The sequence below is a fragment of the Misgurnus anguillicaudatus genome, chromosome 17, assembly GCF_027580225.2.
Source record: "Misgurnus anguillicaudatus chromosome 17, ASM2758022v2, whole genome shotgun sequence".
NCBI lineage: Eukaryota > Metazoa > Chordata > Actinopteri > Cypriniformes > Cobitidae > Misgurnus > Misgurnus anguillicaudatus.
In genome coordinates, this window is record NC_073353.2 from 32,183,228 (window position 1) to 32,201,724 (window position 18,497).

At 38.2% G+C, this 18,497-nt stretch overlaps 1 long non-coding RNA gene across 1 annotated transcript; it reads right to left on the bottom strand.

The window, feature by feature from the left end:
* Positions 1-640: 640 nt before the first annotated feature.
* On the bottom strand, positions 641-3,060 carry LOC141350146 (uncharacterized). Its single transcript, XR_012358132.1, has 4 exons — positions 2,651-3,060; positions 2,397-2,554; positions 2,065-2,139; positions 641-1,950 (listed from the first exon to the last, which is right to left on the bottom strand). It is a non-coding gene; the product is annotated as an uncharacterized lncRNA (long non-coding RNA).
* Positions 3,061-18,497: the final 15,437 nt, after the last annotated feature.

Sequence of the window (18,497 nt, forward strand, 5' to 3'; positions counted from 1 at the left end):
TGCAAATGCGATGTTGTGTATTAGGCTGTACATCATATTAACGTAAAGAGAGTGATAATATATATCCTTTCATCTATTACCGAGTGACTCAAAGGGATATTGGACCTTATTTTCAGGTAAGTGAAATAGCTTTAGTTAGCTAACGCTAGCTTTCCAAGTTGCACACGTTTCGGATGGCAGTTATCAAAATAATTCACTGACTTTCTCATTAGATTACAGACAACACGAGAGGGTGCTCCAAACTTTTTAATCAGGACTGCATTGTTTGTTCGCTCCCGGGGTTACATAGACTGAAACGGGGAAGCGTGACGAGTTTGTTTACATGGTGCTGTAAACTCCAACTACAGGAGGACACTTCAGAGGAATCACAGGGATAACATGGTGTGATTTTTTTTGTCAAAACCAGAACTGACTTCCGAATCCACCTGGAACGCATTTACTTTGATGGAGACAAATGGAAGTCAGTAAAAATTAAGTTGGACTTGTTTTTTTTAACTAATGGCTGCCCAACAGCTTATAAAGCCAGGAACAACACACACACACTTCTAACAAACATGTTACGCACACATTAGAGACGTGTTAAGTAAATAACTGTACATTATTAGAACAACTATTTTACATTAAAGAAACTGCATTTCACTCATTGTTCAAAATATAGTTTTATTTATAAATGAAGTATGAAAAAAAATATATATGTACATTTTTAGAACCAATCATATTTACATTAAAAGCCAATGGGTACTAATACACTTTTTTACACAGGGCCATGTAGTTTAGATTTTTTTTCCCTTAATAATAAAAGCCTTCATTTAAAAACTGCATTATGTGTTGTGTTATTTTCTTTGACTAATATTTAAATTTGTTTGATGATCTGAAACATAAAAGTGTGACAAATATCCAATAACATGAGAAATCTGGATGGGGCTAACACTTTTTCACACCACTGTTTATAAATTTGTTCCAATGTATATTTTCTATCTACTGTACAAATTGTAATAGTAAAGCAAAGTAAAAACATTTAAATGAAAAAAGTCTGTTTTTGAGATTAAAGGAATTTTTTACCCAATATATAGATGCATTTGCTTTTTCATTGGAACAGATTTGGAGAAATTCAGCATTACATTGCTTACAATTGGATCCTCTGCAGTGAATGGGTGCCGTGAGAATGAGAGTCCAAACTTTGCACCTCTTGTGAAGTGAAAAGATGTTTGGACATTAGCCCATGTTATGCATATTCGACTGACTGTTGCCTTGGACAGATTAAAAGTCCTGTGTTTTTAAACTATGATTGTGTTTATGGTGTGCAATATAGCGTGTGTTCATGTTTTGTGTGTAAAAAAACAGTATTTTTCACATAATTATCTCTATAGCACTGTTTTCACTGTCCTAAAATCGGGCTGATTTCTTCCTTGTTCTATGAAGTCCCTCCTTCAGAAATATATATCGAGTTTTGATTGTGTAGTAGTTTGTTTAGTGTGTTGTGATTTAACAGCAACTTAGCTTAGCAGAGCCATTTGAGCTTTGCTTGCGACTGACGTATTCCTGTGGGTGAGAGTTAGTAAAAAAAACTCTTCTTTGGATGTCATTCAATCGGGAAGTAGAGGGCTGTAGTCCAAACCGTCCGTTTGCTGTATGCTTTAAAAGGGAAATTCTATTAAAGAAAATATATCGCTTGGCATTGAATTTTGAGCTTTATAATTTACAGGTATTATTTATGCTCTAACAGCAACATTACACACTAACTAAAGTTTAAAAAATGGGATCAGGAAAAACGGGACCTTTAAACCTTACAGCTAAATCTGCGGAAAGAAGCCCCTGCCTCATACAGCAGAGAAACAAGAAAAACTGATCCAGGACACAAATGTTGCGAGCATGATGTTGTGCTCTTCCATAATAGGAGATGTTTCCAGGTAATCATGGTCTTGCAATGCCCCCAAACAACTGTTAGATCTGTGTATTGAGAAAGAGGAGAAAATTGCATGTAAAAAAAGAAAGATCAAGGAGGTCATAAGATTTATTTACATGTTTTAATTTTCATCAATGAATTGCTTAATTTTTTCTCACTCTTCTCTTGTGTTCTGATCAGGAAACAAATGGTGGTCCTCCTCTTCTTCCTTTAGTGTTTCAACATCACAGACACTGGAAATTAACATAATCATGATTTCAGTCTTGGCTATCTATCTATCTATCTATCTGACATAAATGTCAGTTTGCTTAGGCAACATTCGAGTATTTGTAATATGATAAAACATTACAGTACTATCACATTTAGAGAGGATTAAATGAAAATGTAATTCATAGTATAAATTTTGGTAATTTTAACAAATCGTCTCATTACATAAAATCTTAATCTTTTAAAGATTATTCAGATTATATCATCGAACAAGTTAACGCACCCCTGATTCCTCTGAAGTGTCCTCCTGGGTTGAAGTTTACAGCACCATGTAAACAAACTCGTCACGCTTCCCCGTTTCAGTCTATGTAACCCCGGGAGCGAACAAACAATGCAGTCCTGATTAAAAAGTTTGGAGCACCCTCTCGTGTCGTTTGTAATCTAATGAGAAAGTCAGTGAATTATTTTGATAACTGCCATCCGAAACGTGTGCAACTTGGAAAGCTAGCGTTAGCTAACTAAAGCTATTTCACTTACCTGAAAATAAGGTCCAATATCCCTTTGAGTCACTCGGTAATAGATGAAAGGATATATATTATCACTCTCTTTACGTTAATATGATGTACAGCCTAATACACAACATCGCATTTGCAACTCTCATGTGATTCACGGCGATACTTCCGGGTTTCTTCCCACGTGACCGGAGTCCCGGATGCGTGACGTCAGCGTATTGTACCTACCCCTTCCGTAATAAACGTAAATTTGTTTTACAACATGTAATTTTGTTCGCTCATTGTAAATTTGTTGAAAAACTTGTACATTTATTTAAAAACTTGTAAATTTGTTTAAAAAAAAAACTTGTAAATTTGTTAAAAAAAACTTGTAAATTTGTTAAAAAACTTGTAAATTTGTTAAAAAAAACTTGTAAATTTGTTTTAAATCTTGTAAATAAAATTGCACCACAGGGCCACCGTAGGTTTACCTAGGTTCTTCAATCTGCTTATCCGATCTCAATTTTACATACTTTTGTGCCCTTTTCGGCTTGACCCCGGCATTGCTGCTTGCAGCTATATTTAGGGGTCAAGCCCCGAAGGGGCGAAGACCCCTATTGTATCTGTTAGTTTTCATCTTCTTATTATTATTATTATTAGTTATTCTTCTTCCGCCATTGCGGTCTATGGCAGCCCATAGAACCGTACGTAGGAAAGTTATGAAATTTGGCACACTGATAAAGGACACTCCAATGTGTCCCCACAGCAAATTTGGAGTCTCTATGTCTAAACGGCTAGCGCCACCAACAGTCCAAATTTGCACTTATGTTTTTGCTTATAACTTCTGATCCGTAAGTCCTAGAAACGAAATTCTTGCTTCCTCTGATTCCTTGGCTCAAGACGATTCGAATGGACCCTATGATGTTATTTTCCGTCATGTAAATTTTCCCGCCATTTTGAATTAATCAAAAAACCTACTTTTTCGAACTCGTCCTAGAGCTTTTCTCCGATTGCCACGAAAATTGGAATGTGTCATCTTGAGACACTCATGGCAAAAAGTTATCAAAAGAATTTCGATACAGCAATCCGTTGTCGTATACCACCTTAACGAAGTTTACGTAGAGCGCAAAAAAACAGATTTTAGGCTGTATCTTCGTCAAACTTAGGCCTATTGACACGACACTTGGTACTTGTGATGCCAGTCAGGAACTGAGGGTGCATGCACAGTTTCGTCGCAGCGCCACCTAGTGGTCAGACTTATGCTTTACATGCCTATAACTTTGGCTCCGATCAACGTTTTTTCACGGGACTTGTTTCTTTGGAGCTCTGAATAGTTGCCGAGTCCAAAGATACCAAACATGCCAGAATTCGCCTTACGGTTAACCCTGCGCAGCAAAACAGCACTTAAAAAACACGCGTGAATATCTCCGCGAGCGTTTTTCCGATCGACTCGAAAACACCATAGGAAGAAACTAACCTTACCTTCTGAACAAAAAGTTCTATTGGCGTTATATTAAAATTTTCATCAGAAATGGCCGAAAATTGCAAAAAACGAAAAATTACCTTCAAATTTTGTGTTTTTTACACATAAATGGTTGTAACTTCGTAACGAAAAGAGATTTTTTCACCATATTTGATATGCTGATGTATGAGTACATTCTGAGGCTACACAAAAAAAATTGTATGCTTGCACCACTAGATGGCCTTAAAATTGAACAAAACCTTTGATAACAAGCCAGCCCTATGGTCATTCAACTGTTTCTTAACTAAACTAAAGTGTATAGACATAAAACTAGCTAGATGTAACACAATCATGACCTGATGTTGCATGCACAATTTTGTCATTGCGCCACCTAGTGGTTTTGACATAGAATATGGTATTTTTGCCTAAAACTACTGCAACAACACATCTAAAACCATGAGTCATCATGGATCATTCCTTTCATGGCTTTGACTATGATCACTGGTGGTTGCCAATTCACTCCCTAGCAACCATTGAGAATACCTTATTAACCGTTTTTGCAAAAGCTATATCTCTGCATTAGAACATTGTAGAGACACGGGGATGGTCTCTTTTGACTAATTAAACTTGTTGTAACATGATGTGACCCATGTTTTACCACTGCAAACACCACTCACATATCCTTCAGTGCTCTAATGTTCCATGATTGTCAATAACAGAAGGACGATTGCAGTAGACAAGAACTTAGATAATTTTTTTTTTATAACTTTTTTGTTTTTTTCATCTAAAATTATTAGGTTTACCTAGGTTTTTCAATCTGCTTATCCAATCTCAATTTTACATCCTTTTGTGCCCTTTTCGGCTTGACCCCGGCATTGCTGCTTGCAGCTATATTGGCAATTGTTTCTGTTAGTAAATTTTTCTTCTTCCGCCATTGCGGTCTATGGCAGCCCATAGAACCGTACGTAGGAAAGTTATGAAATTTGGCACACTGATAAAGGACACTCCAATGTGTCCCCACAGCAAATTTGGAGTCTCTATGTCTAACTCGCTAGCGCCACCAACAGTCCAAATTTGCACTTATGTTTTTGCTTATAACTTCTGATCCGTAAGCCCTAGAAACAAAACTCTTACTTCATCTGATTCCTTGGCTCAAGTCGATTCGATTCGACCCTATGCCGTTATTTTCTGTATGAAAATTTTCCCGCCATTTTGGATTATTCGTAAAACCTACTTTTGCGAACTCGTCCTAGAGCTTTTGTCCGATTCCCACGAAAATTGATATGTAGCATCTAGAGACACTCACGGCAAAAAGTTATCAAAAGAATTTCGATACAGCAATCCGTTGTCGTATACCGCCTTAACAAATTTTACGTAGAGCGCAAAAAAACTGATTTTAGGCTGTATCTTCGTCAAACTTAGGCTTATTGACACGACACTTGGTACTTCTGATGCCAGTCAGGAACTCAGAGTGCATGCACAGTTTCGTCGCAGCGCCACCTAGTGGCCAGAGAAATGTTTTATACACCTATAACTTTGGCTCCGATTGACGTATTTTCACAGGACTTGTTTCTTTGGAGTTCTGAATAGTCGCCGAGTCCAACGATACCAAACATGCCAGAATTCGCCTTACGGTTAACCCTGCGCAGCAAAATAGCGCTTAAGAAACACACGCGAATATCTCCACGAACGTTTTTCCGATCGACTCGAAAACACCATAGGAAGAAACTAACTTTACCTTCTGAACAAAAAGTTCTATTGGCGTTATATTAAAATTTCCATCATAAATGGCCGAAAATTGCAAAAAACGAAAAATTAACTTCAAATTTGGTGTTTTTTACACATAAATTGTTATAACTCTGCAACAAAATGAGATTTTTACACCAGATTTGATACGCTGATGCATGAGCACATTCTGAGACCACACAAAAAAAATGATATGCTTGCACCACTAGATGGCCTTATAATTGAACAAAATCTTTGATATCAAGTCAGTCCTATGGTCATACAACTGTTTCTTCACTAAACTAAAGTGTATAGTCATAAAAGTAGCTAGATGTAACACAATCTTGACCTGATGTTGCATGCACAATTTTGTCATTGCGCCACCTAGTGATTTTGAGATAGAAATATGGTATTTTTGCCTAAAACTACTGCAATAACACATCTAAAACCATGAGTCATCATGGATTATTCCTTTCATGGCTTTGACTATTACCACTGGTGGTTGCCAATTCACTCCTTAGCAACCATTGAGAATACCTTATTAACCATTTTTGCAAAAGCTATATCTCTGCATCAGAACATTGTAGAGACACGGGGATGGTCTCTTTTGACTAATTAAACTTGTTATAACATAATGTTACCCATGTTTTGCCACTGCAAACACCACTCACATGTCTTTCAGTGCTCTAATGTTCCATGATTGTCAATAACAGAAGGACGATTGCAGTAGACAAGAACATAGATTATTTTTGTTGATTACTTTTGCGTTTTTTCATCTGAAATCATAAGGTTTCCCTAGGTTCTTTAGTCTGCTCATCCAAACGCAACTTTACATCCTTTTGTGCCCTTTTCGGCTTGACCCCGGCATTGTTGCTTGCAGCTATATTGGCAATTGTTTCTGTTAGTAAATTTTTCTTCTTCCGCCATTGCGGTCTATGGCAGCCCATAGAACCGTTTGTAGGAAAGTTATGAAATTTGGCACACTGATGAAGGACACTCCAATGTGTCCCCACAGCAAATTTGGAGTCTCTATGTCTAACCCGCTAGCGCCACCAACAGTCCAAAATTGCACTTATGTTTTTGCTTATAACTTCTGGTCCGTAAGTCCTAGAAACAAAATTCTTGCTTCCTCTGATTCCTTGGCTCAAGACGATTCGACTGGACCCTATGACGTCATTTTCCGTCATGAAAAATTTCCCGCCATTTTGAATTATTCGTAAAACCTACTTTTTCGAACTCGTCCTAGAGCTTTTGTCCGATTCCCACGAAAATAGGTATGTGTCATCTAGAGACACTCACGGCAAAAAGTTATCAAAAGAATTTCGATACACCAATCCGTTGTCGTATACCGCCTTAATGAATTTTACGCAGATCGCAAAAAAACTGATATTAGGCTGTATCTTCGACAGACTTAGGCCCATTGAAACGAAACTTAGTACTTGTGATGCCAGTCAGGAACTGAGTGTGCATGCACAGTTTCGTTGCAGCGCCACCTAGTGGCCAGACGAATTGTTTATACGCCTATAACTTTGGCTGTGAGCAACGTTTTTTCACGGGACTTATTTTCTTGGAGTTTTCAATAGTTGCCGAGTCCAACGATACCAAACATGCCAGATTTCGCCTTACGGTTAACCCTGCGCAGCAAAATAGCGCCTAAATAACACGCGCGAATATCTCCGCAAGCGTTTTTCCGATCGACTCGAAAACACCATAGGAAGAAACTAACCTTACCTTCTGAACAAAAAGTTCTATTGGCGTTATATTAAAATTTCCATCAAAAATGGCCGAAAATTGCAAAAAACGAAAAATTACCTTTAAATTTGGTGTTTTTTACACATAAATGGTTATAACTCTGCAACAAAATGAGATTTTTCCACCAGATTTGATACGCTGGTGTATGAGCACAGTCTGAGACTACACAAAAAAACAATTGTATGCTGGCACCACTAGATGGCCTTATAATTGAACAAAACCTTTAATAAAAAGCCAGCCCTATGGTCATACAACTGTTTCTTCACTAAATTAAAGTGTATAGTCATAAAACTAGCTAGATGTAACACAATCATGACCTGATGTTGCATGCACAATTTTGTCATTGCGCCACCTACTGGTTTTGAGATAGAATATGGCATTTTTTGCCTAAAACTACTGCAACAACACATCTAAAACCATGAGTCATCATGGATTATTCCTTTCATGGCTTTGACTATAATCACTGGTGGTTGCCAATTCACTCCCTAGCAACCAACGAGAATACCTTATCAACTGTTTTTGCAAGAGCTATATCTCTGCATCAGAACATCGTAGAGACAAGGGGGTGGTCTCTTTTGACTCATTAAACTTGCTGTAACATATTGTGAACTACGTTTTGCCACTGCAAACACCACTCACATTTCCTTAAGTGCTCTAATGTTCCATGATTGTCAATAACAGAAGGGCAATCACAGTAGACAAGAACATAGATTATTTTTGTTGGTTACATTGCCGTTTTTTATCCGTTACCATTAGGTTTACCTAGGTTCTTTAATCTGCATATCCAAACTCACCTTTACATCCTTCTGTGCCCTTTTCGGCTTGACCCCGGTATTGCTGCTTGCAGCTATATTAATAATAATTATTATAAAAAGAAAACTAACAAATACAATAGGGGTCTTCGCCCCTTCGGGGCTTGACCCCTAAATATAGCTGCAAGCAGCGATACCGGGGTCAAGCCGAAAAGGGCACAGAATGATGTAAAGATGAGTTTGGAAAAGCAGACATAAGAACCTAGGTAAACCTAATGATTTCAGATGAAGAACGCAAAAGTAAACAACCAAAATAATCTATGTTCTTGTCTACTGCAATTGTCCTTCTGTTATTGACAATCATGGAACATTAGAGCACTGAAAGACACGTGAGTGATGTTTGCAGTGGCAAAACATGGTTCACAACATGTTACAACAAGTTAAATGAGTCAAAAGAGACCATCCCCATGTCTTTACGATGTTCTGATGCAGAGAAAAAGCTCTTGCAAAAAACGGTTGATAAGGTATTGTCATTGGTTGCTAGGGATTGAATTAGCAACCACCAATGATTATACTCCAAGCCATGGAGGAATAATCAAGGAATAATCCATGAAGACTCATGGTTTTAGATGTGTTGTTGCAGTAGTTTTAGGCAAAAATAGCCATTTTCTATCTCAAAACCACTAGGTGGCGCTATGACAAAACTGTGCATGCAACCTTAAGTCATGACTGCGTTACATCTAGCTATTTTCATGACTATACACTTTAGTTTAGCTATAAAATAGTTGTATGACCATAGGGCTTGCTTGATATGAAAGCTTTTGTTCAATTATAGGGCCACCTAGTGGTGCAGGCATACAATTTTTTTGTGTGGCCTCAGAATGTGCTCATACATCAGTGTATCAAATCTGGTGAAAAAATATTGTTTCGTTGCGAAGTTATAAACATTTATGTGTAAAAAACACACAATTTAAAGGTAATTTTTCGTTATTTGCAATTTTCAGCCATTTCTGATGGAAATTATAATATAATGCCTATAGAACTTTTTGTTCAGAAGGTAAGGTTAGTTTCTTCCTATGGTGTTTTCGAGTCGATCGGAAAAACGCTCACGGAGATATTCACGCGTGTTTTTTAAGCGCTATTTTGCTGCCCAGGGTTAACCGTAAGGCGAATTCTGGCATGTTTGGTATCGTTGGAATCGGCAACTATTCCGAACACCAAAGAAACAAGTCCCGTGAAAATACGTCAATCGGAGCCAAAGTTATAGGCCTATAAAACATTCGTCTGGCCACTAGGTGGCGCTGCAACGAAACTGTGCATGCTCCCTCAGTTCCTGACTGACATCTCAGGTACCAAGATTCGTGACAATAGGTCTAAGTTTGGCGAAGATACAGCCTAAAACCTGTTTTTTTTCACTCTACGTAAAGTTTGTTGACGCGCTATACAACAACGCAATGGTTTATCAAAATTCTTTTAATAACTTTTTGCCGTGAGGGTCTCTAGATGCTACATACCAATTTTCGCGGCAATCGGTTAAAAACTCTAGGACGAGTTCGCAAAAGTAGGTTTTACGAATAATTCAAAATGGCGGAAAAATTTTCATGACGGAAAATGACGTCATATAGTCCAATCGAATTGTCTTGAGCCAAGGAATCAGAGGAAACAAGAATTTCATTTCTAGGACTTACGGATCAGAAGTTATACACAAAAACGTAAGTGCAACTTTGGACTGTTGGTGGCGCTAGCGGGTTAGACATAGAGACTCCAAATTTGCTATGGGGACACATTGGTCTGTCCTTTATCAGTGTGCCAAATTTCATAACTTTCCTACGAACGGTTCTATGGGCTGCCATAGACCGCAATGGCGGAAGAAGAAGAAGCAGAATAATTATTATAAATATAGCTGCAAGCAGCAATACCGGGGTCAAGCCGAAAAGGGCAGAAAAGGATGTAAAATTGAGATTGGATAAGCAGATTGAAGACCCTAGGTAAACCTAATGATTTCAGATGAAAAAACAAAAAAGTTATCCACAAAAATAATCTATGTTCTTGTCTATTGCAATCGTCCTTCTGTTATTGACAATCATGGAACATTAGAGCACTGAAGGACATGTGAGTGGTGTTTGCAGTGGCAAAACATGGGTCACATCATGTTACAACAAGTTTAATTAGTCAAAAGGAAAATCCCCGTGTCTCAACGATTTTCTGATGTAGAGATATAGCTTTTGCAAAAACGGTTGATAAGGTATTTTCAATGGTTGCTAGGGAGTGAATTGGCAACCACCAGTGATTATAGTCCAAGACATAAAAGGAATAATCCACGATGACTCGTGGTTTTAGATGTGTTGTTGCAGTAGTTTTAGCCAAAAATACCATATTCTGTCTCAAAACCAGTAGGTGGGGAAATGACAAAATTGTGCATGCAACATCAGGTCATGATTGTGTTACATCTAGCTAGTTTTATGACAATACACTTTAGTTTAGTGAAGAAACAGTTGTATGACCATAAGGCTGGCTTGATATCAAAGGTTTTGTTCAATTATAAGGCCATCTAGTGGTGCAAGCATAAATTTTTTTGTGTGTGGCCTCGGAATGTGCTCATACATCAGCGTATCAAATCTGGTGAAAAAATATATTTTCGTTACGAAGTTACAACCATTTATGTGTAAAAAACACAGAATTTGAAGGTAATTTTTCGTTTTTTGCAATTTTCGGCCATTTCTGATGAAAATTTTAATATAACGCCAATAGAACTTTTTGTTCAGAAGGTAAGGTTAGTTTCTTCCTATGGTGTTTTTGAGTCGATCGGAATAACGCTCGCGGAGATATTCGTGCGTGTTTTTTAAGCGCTATTTTGCTGCGCAGGGTTAACCGTAAAGCGAATTCTGGCATGTTTGGTATCGTTGGACTCGGCAACTATTCCGAACTCCAAAGAAACAAGTCCCGTGAAAATACGTCAATCCGAGCCAAAGTTATAGGTGTATAAAACATTTCTCTGGCCACTAGGTGGCGCTGCGACGAAACTGTGCATGCACCCTCAGTTCCTAACTGGCATCAGAAGTACCTAGTGTCGTGTCAATAGGCCTAAGTTTGACGAAGATACAGCCTAAAATCTGTTTTTTTGCGCTCTACGTAAAATTTGTTAAGGCGGTATACGACAACGGATTGCTGTATCAAAATTCTTTTGATAACTTTTTGCCATGAGTGTCTCAAGATGATACATACCAATTTTCATGGCAATCGGACAAAAGCTCTAGGACGAGTTCGAAAAAGTAGGTTTTACGAATAATTCAAAATGGCGGACAAATTTTCATGACGGAAAATAACGACATAGGGTCCAATGGAATCGTCTTGAGCCAAGGAATCAGAGGAACCAAGAATTTTGTTTCTAGGGCTTACGGATCAGAAGTTATAAGCAAAAACATAAGTGCAACTTTGGACTGTTGGTGGCGCTAGTGGGTTAGACATAGAGACTCCAAATTTGCTGTGGGGACACATTGGACTGTCCTTTATCAGTGTGCCAAATTTCATAACTTTCCTACGTACGGTTCTATGGGCTGCCATAGACCGCAATGGCGGAAGAAGAAAAATTTACTAACAGAAACAATTGCCAATATAGCTGCAAGCAGCAATGCCGGGGTCAAGCCGAAAAGGGCACAAAAGGATGTAAAATTGAGATTGGATAAGCAGATTGAAGAACCTAGGTAACAAAATGTTACAGTGGTGTTAATGAGTCAAAAGAGACCATCCCCGTGTCTCTACAATGTTCTGATGCAGAGATATAGCTTTTGCAAAAACGGTTAATAAGGAATTCTCAATGGTTGCTAGGGAGTGAATTGGCAACCACCAGTGATCATAGTCAAAGCCATGAAAGGAATAATCCATGATTACTCGTGTTTTTAGATGTGTTGTTGCAGTAGTTTTAGGCAAAAATACCATATTCTATCTCAAAACCAGTAGGTGGCGCAATGACAAAATTGTGCATTGAACATCAGGTCATGATTGTGTTACATCTAGCTAGTTTTATGACTATACACTTTAGTTTAGTGAAGAAACAGTTGTATGACCATAGGGCTGGCTTGTTATCAAAGGTTTTGTTCAATTATAAGGCCATCTAGTGGTGCAAGCATACAATTTTTTTTGTGTAGCCTCAGAATGTGCTCATGCATCAGCGTATTAAATCTGGTGAAAAAATATATTTTCGTTACGAAGTTACAACCATTTATGTTTAAAAAACACAAAATTTGAAGGTAATTTTTCGTTTTTTGCACTTTTCGGCCATTTCTGATGAAAATTTTAATATAACGCCAATAGAACTTTTTGTTCAGAAGGTAAGGTTAGTTTCTTCCTATGGTGTTTTCGAGTCGATTGGAAAAACGTTCGCGGAGATATTCACACGTGTTTTTTAAGCGCTATTTTGCTGCGCAGGGTTAATCGTAAGGCGAATTCTGGCATGTTTGGTATCGTTGGACTCGGCAACGATTCAGAACTCCAAAGAAACAAGTCCCATGAAAATACGTCAATCGCAGCCAAAATTATAGGCGTATAAAACATTCGTCTGGCCACTAGGTGGCGCTGCGACGAAACTGTGCATGCACCCTCAGTTCCTGACTGGCATCACAAGTACCAAGTGTTGTGTCAATAGGCTTAAGTTTGGCGAAGATACAGACAAAAACCTGTTTTTTGGCACTCTACGTAAAATTTGTTGATGCGCCATACGACAACGGATTGGTTTATCAAAATTCTTTTAATAACTTTTTGCCTTAAGTGTCCATAGATGCTGCATACTGATTTTCGTGGCAATCGGGCAAAAGCTCTAGGACGAGTTCGCAAAAGTAGGTTTTACGAATAATTCAAAATGGCGGAAAATTTTCATGACGGAAAATGATGTCATAGGGTCCAATCGAATCGTCTTGAGCCAAGGAATCAGAGGAAGCAAGAATTTTGTTTATAGGACTTACGGATCAGAAGTTATAAGCAAAAACATAAGTGCAACTTTGGACTGTTGGTGGCGCTAGCGGGTTAGACATAGAGACTTCAAATTTGCTATGGGGACACATTGGACTGTCCTTTATCAGTGTGCCAAATTTCATAACTTTCCTACGTACGGTTCTATGGGCTGCCATAGACCGCAATGGCGGAAGAAGAAGAAGAAGAATAACTAATAATAAATATAGCTGCAAGCAGCGATACCGGGGTCAAGCCAAAAAAGGGCACAGAAGAAGGTAAACTTGAGTCCGGATGAGCAGTTTAAAAAACCTAGCAAAACCTCCTAATTTCAGACAAATTAATATAACAGTAATCAGCAAAAAAGCTGTGTTCTTATTCAGTGAAATCTCTCCCTCACGTCTTGAGGAGCATTGACAATTAGAACACTGAAGGAAATGTGAGTGGTGCTTGCAGTGGTAATACTCAGCTCACAATATGTTACTGTGGTGTTAATGAGTCGAAAGAGCCCACCCCCATGTATCTACGCTGTTCTGATGAAGAGATATAGCTCTTGCAAAAACAGTTGATAAGGTATTCTCATTGGTTTGCTAGACAGTAAATTGACATCCACCAGTGATTATAATCCAAGCCATGAAATGAATAATCCATGATGACTTATGGTTTTAGATGTGTTTGTTGCAGTAGTTTTAGGCAAAAATTACCATTTTCTATCTCAAAACCACTAGGTGGCGCTGTGACAAAATTGTGCATGCAACTTCAGGTCATGATTACGTTACATCGAGCTAGTTTTATGACTATACACTTTAGTTTAGTGAAGAAACCATAGGGCTGGCTTGATATCACAGGTTTTGTTCAATTATAACGCCAACTAATGGTGCAAGCAAGCAATTTTTTTTGTGTAGCCTCAGACTGTGGTCATACATCAGCGTATCAAATCTGGTGAAAAAATCTCTTTTCGTTGCGAAGTTATAACCATTTATGTGTAAAAAATACAAAATTTAAAGGTAATTTTTCGTTTTTTGCATTTTTCGGCCATTTCTGATGAAAATTTTAATATAACGTCAATAGAACTTTTTGTTCAGAAGGTAAGGTTAGTTTCTTCCTATGGTGTTTTTGAGTCGATCAGAATTACGCTCACGGAGATATTCGCGCATGTTTTTAAAGCGTTATTTTGCCACACAGGGTTAACCGTAAGGCGAATCCTGGCATGTTTGGTATCGTTGGACTCGGCAACTATTCAAAACTCCAAGGAAACAAGTCCCTTGTAAATACGATGATCATAGCCAAAGTTATAGGCCTATAAAACAGTCGTCTGGCCACTAGGTGGCGCTGCAACGAAACTGTGCATGCTCCCTCAGTTCCTGACTGGCATCTCAATTACCAAGATTTGTGTCAATAGGCCTAAGTTTGTAGAAGATACAGCCTAAAATCTGTTTTTTTGCGCTCTATGTAAAATTCGTTGACGCGCTATACGACAACGGATTGGTTTATCGAAATTCTTTTAATAACTTTTTGCCTTGAGTGTCTCTAGATGCTGCATACCAATTTTCGTGGAAATCGGGCAAAAGCTCTAGGACGAGTTCGCAAAAGTAGGTTTTACGAATAATTCAAAATGGCGGAAAAATTTTCAGGACGGAAAATGACGTCATATGGTCCAATCGAATCGTCTTGAGCCAGGGAATCAGAGGAAACAAGAATTTTATTTCTAGGACTTACGGATCAGAAGTTATAAGCAAAAACATAAGTGCAACTTTGGACTGTTGGTGGCGCTAGCGGGTTAGAGATAGAGACTCCAAAATTGCTGTGGGGACACATTGGACTGTCCTCTATCAGTGTGCCAAATTTCATAACTTTCCTACGTACGGTTCTATGGGCTGCCATAGACCGCAATGGCGGAAGAAGAATAACTAATAATAATAATTATTATAAAAAGAAAACTAACAAATACAATAGGGTTCTACGCCCCTTCGGGGCTTGACCCCTAATAAGAAAACTAACAAATACAATAGGGGTCTTCGCCCCTTCGGGGCTTGACCCCTAAATATAGTTGCAAGCAGCAATGCCGGGGTCAAGCCAAAAAGGGCACAGAAGAAAGTAAAGTTGAATTAGATAAGCAGATTGAAGAACCTAGATAAACCTAATAATTTTAGATGAAAAAACAAAAAAGTTAGCAACAAAAATAATTTAAGTTCTTGTCTACTGCAATCGTTCTTCTGTTATTGACAATCATGGAACATTAGAGCACTGAAAGACATGTGAGTGGTGTTTGCAGTGGTAAAACATGGGTCACGTCATGTTACAACAAGTTTAATTAGTCAAAAGAGACCATCCCGTGTCTCTACAATGTTCTGATGCAGAGATATAGCTTTTGCAAAAACGGTTAATAAGGTATTCTCAATGGTTGCTAGGGAGTGAATTGGCAACCACCAGTGATTATAGTCAAAGCCATGAAAGGAATAATCCATGATGACTCATGGTTTTAGATGTGTTGCTGTTGTTGCAGTAGTTTTAGGAAAAAATACCATATTTCTACCTCAAAACCAGTAGGTGGCGCAATGACAAAATTGTGCAAGCAACATCAGGTCATGATTGTTTTACATCTAGCTAGTTTTATGTCTATACACTTTAGTTTAGTGAAAAAACAGTTGTATGACCATAGGGCTGGCTTGATATCACAGGTTTTATTCAATTATAACGCCAACTAGTGGTGCAAGCAAGCAATTTTTTTTGTGTAGCCTCAGACTGTGGTCGTACATCAGCATATCAAATCTGGTGAAAAAATCTCTTTTTGTTGCGAAGTTATAACCATTTATGTGTAAAAAATACAAAATTTAAAGGTAATTTTTCGTTTTTTGCCTTTTTCGGCCATTTCTGATGAAAATTTTAATATAACGCCAATAGAACTTTTTGTTCAGAAGGTAAGGTTAGTTTCTTCCTATGGTGTTTTTGAGTCGATCAGAATTACGCTTGCGGAGATATTCACGTGTGTTTTTTAAGGGCTATTTTGCTGCGCAGGGTTAACCGTAAGGTGAATTCTGGCATGTTTGGTATCGTTGGACTCTGCAACAATTCAGGACTCCAAAAAATCAAGTCCCGTGAAAATACGTAAATCACAGCCAAAGTTATAGGCGTATAAAACATTTGTCTGGCCACAAGGTGGCGCTGCGACGAAACTGTGCATGCCCCCTCAGTTCCTGACTGGCATCACAACTACCAAGTGTCGTGTCAATAGGCCTAAGTTTGACAAAGAAACAGCCTAAAATCTGTTTTTTTGCGCTCTATGTAAAATTCGTTAAGGCGGTATACAACAACGGATTGCTGTATAGAAATTCTTTTGATAACTTTTTGCCAGGAGTGTCTCAAGATGATACATACAGATTTTCGTGACAATCGGACAAAAGCTCTAGGACGAGTTCGAAAAAGTAGGTTTTACGAATAATTTAAAATTGCGGAAAAAATTTTATGACGGAAAATGACGTCATATGGTCCAATCGAATCGGCTTGAGCCAAGGAATAAGAGGAAACAAGAATTTTATTTCTAGGACTTATGGATCAGAAGTTATAAGCAAAAACATAAGTGCAAATTTGGACTGTTGGTGGCGCTAGCGGGTTAGAGATAGAGACTCCAAATTAGCTGTGGGGACACATTGGACTGTCCTCTATCAGTGTGCCAAATTTCATAACTTTCCTACGTACGGTTCTATGGGCTGCCATAGACCGCAATGGCTGAAGAAGAAAAATTTACTAACAGAAACAATTGCCAATATAGCTGCAAGCAGCAATGCCGGGGTCAAGCCGAAAAGGGCACAGAAGGATGTAAAGTTGCGTTTGGATAAGCAGACTAAAGAACCTAGGGAAACCTTATGATTTCAGATGAAAAAAACGCAAAAGTAATCAACAAAAATAATCTATGTTCTTGTCTACTGCAATCGTCCTTCTGTTATTGACAATCATGGAACATAAGAGCACTGAAAGACATGTATGTGATGTTTGCAGTGGCAAAACATGGGTCACAACATGTTACAGCAAGTTAAATGAGTCAAAAGAGACCATCCCCATGTCTCTACGCTGTTCTGATGCAGAGAAAAAGCTGTTGCAAAAACAGTTGATAAGGTATTCTCATTGGTTGCTAGACAGTAAATTGACATCCACCAGTGATTATAATCCAAGCCATGAAATGAATAATCCATGATGATTTATGGTTTTAGATGTGTTTGTTGCAGTAGTTTTAGGCAAAAATTACCATTTTCTATCTCAAAACCACTAGGTGGCGCTGTGACAAAATTGTGCATGCAACTTCAGGTCATGATTACGTTACATTGAGCTAGTTTTATGTCTATACACTTTAGTTTAGTGAAGAAACAGTTGTATGACCATAGGGCTGGCTTGATATCACAGGTTTTGTTCAATTATAACGCCAACTAGTGGTGCAAGCAAGCAATTTTTTTTGTGTAGCCTCAGACTGTGGTCGTACATCAGCGTATCAAATCTGGTGAAAAAATCTCTTTTCGTTGCGAAGTTATAACCATTTATGTGTAAAAAATACAAAATTTAAAGGTAATTTTTAGTTTTTTGCATTTTTCGGCCATTTCTGATGAAAATTTTAATATAACGCCAATAGAACTTTTTGTTCAGAAGGTAAGGTTAGTTTCTTCCTATGGTGTTTTTGAGTCGATCAGAATTACGCTCGCGGAGATATTCGCGCGTGTTTTTTAAGCGTTATTTTGCTGCGCAGGGTTAACCGTAAGGCGAATTCTGGCAAGTTTGGTATCGTTGGACTCGGCAATTATTCAAAACTCCAAGGAAACAAGTCCCGTGACAATACATTGACCGCAGCCAAAGTTATAGGCGTGTAATACATTAATCTGACCACTAGGTGGCGCTGCGACGAAACTGTGCATGCACCCTCAGTTCCTGACTGGCATCACAAGTACCAAGTGTCATGTCAATAGGCCTAAGTTTGACGAAGATACAGCCTAAAATCAGTTTTTTTGCACTCTACGTAAAATTTGTTAAGGCGGTATACGACAACGGATTGGTGTATTGAAATTCTTTTGATAACTTTTTGCCATGAGTGTCTCTAGATGCTACGTGCCGATTTTCGTGGCAATCGGACAAAAGCTCTAGGACAAGTTCGAAAAAGTAGGTTTTACGAATAATTCAAAATAGTGGAAAAATTTTCATGACGGAAAATGACGTCATAGGGTCCTTTCGAATCGTCTTGAGCCAAGGAATCAGAGGAAATGAAAATT